Here is a 1,629-nt window from a genome sequence, read left to right as displayed (position 1 = left end):
ATAAATAAATAAATAAATAAATAAATAAATAAATAAATAAATAAAGCAACATATTTCTTAAATATGTCCTTGCTTACCTTGATGTTAGACTGCAGACAGCAAACGTTTTCTATAAAGGGTCTGATCTTTGATGTCTGAGGTTTTGTGTGTCTTCTGGGCTGTGTCATCAGTATTCATCTTTTCAACTGCAGCACAATTCCTAAAATTTACTGTTAGTGATGTTGATAGGTTTATGAGTGGGCATTTGTGTGTCAATCAAACTTTACACATGAACATTAAAATTTGAATTCAGTGAAAATTTCATATATCATAAAATAGTATTTTTCAATGTATATTTTATTGAATGTTGTGCACTTCATACATGTTAAAACACCTCAATCATCTTTATACCACTCCACTATCTGCACCATCTTTTAGAGCCCCCCCCCACCATATTTCATGCATTCTAATAGATACCTTAAGGCCTATGGAGTCAAGTTTGAATACACAGATGGCCTTCAGTGCAAGTTCACTGATTGGAGTCTAGTCAGCCTCTCTAGAGTCCCTGCCTTAAAGAAGTTCTGTTAATACAGTATTCTTTTAGTCTGTTATGAAAACCATTTAAACGATACTTTATTTTTTGCTTTTTGTTTGTATTTGTTTGTTTCTTTGTTTTGAGACAGGATTTTCCTGGTAGCCCCAGCTTGCCTGGAATTTATTTTATAGATTAGGCTGGCCTTAATCTCACAGAGGTCAGCTTGCCTCTTAATTCTCTAGTGCTGGGATTAAAGACTTGTACCACCCTGCCTGGCTCTTAAACAATGCTTTACAAGTATTTTTAACATCGTGACTGAACAAAATAGACTGAACTATGTAGTTCTCTAATTAGAATCATCCTTGCATTATTCACAACCCAGGAGCCCCCAGTGTTGAGATATTTAAGATATTTTAAGTATACCAAGATATATGGTGTTATGATGAATAAATACCTTTGTAAACTGAGATTCTATAGTTTTTTAAAAATATCCTTTATATATTACCAAGCTTGATCTAGTCAGAGGAAATAAATGACTTTCTTTTCCTTGAAATTTTACTGGAAAACAACTACATACTAACGGTTTATTAATTTTTATAGTTGCTTTTGAATGGGAAACTAAGCAGTGGGAAACTAAGCAGTAGGAAACTAAGCAGATAACTAACATTATCTTTGTAATGTTAGGTTATACTTAAGATAAGATATGTTAGTGTGTTGTTTTCCTTTACAAAAATTAATAAAATTTACTTAAGAAATTTTATCCTTGCCCTACCAGAGTGCCATATCTATGTATGTTCAAAATGATGAAACAGTGAAGAATGAAAAAATATGCAGTTATTTGATAGTATTTCTTAATTTTATTCATATTAAATATTTTTCTCTATTGGTTCATGCTTGAGATATCTAAGACGCTAGTTTGATGAAGACAAACTAGTTTCCTTGGTGTTGCTCTTAACACCAGATAAAATGAAGCAGCTGCTGGTTTCTTCCCATCTAGACAGTGGTGGTCACAGCTGTCTGCTTGTTTAGCTCCTGTGAAGGCTGAGGTTCAGAGTCTGATGACTGATGCTCTATCCTTTCTTAAGTGTCTATACACACACACACACATATATATA

This window comes from Nannospalax galili, unplaced genomic scaffold (assembly GCF_000622305.1).
Source record: "Nannospalax galili isolate Female #2095 unplaced genomic scaffold, S.galili_v1.0 scaffold203, whole genome shotgun sequence".
Classification (NCBI taxonomy): Eukaryota; Metazoa; Chordata; class Mammalia; order Rodentia; family Spalacidae; genus Nannospalax; species Nannospalax galili.
This window is presented reverse-complemented; position numbering follows the sequence as displayed.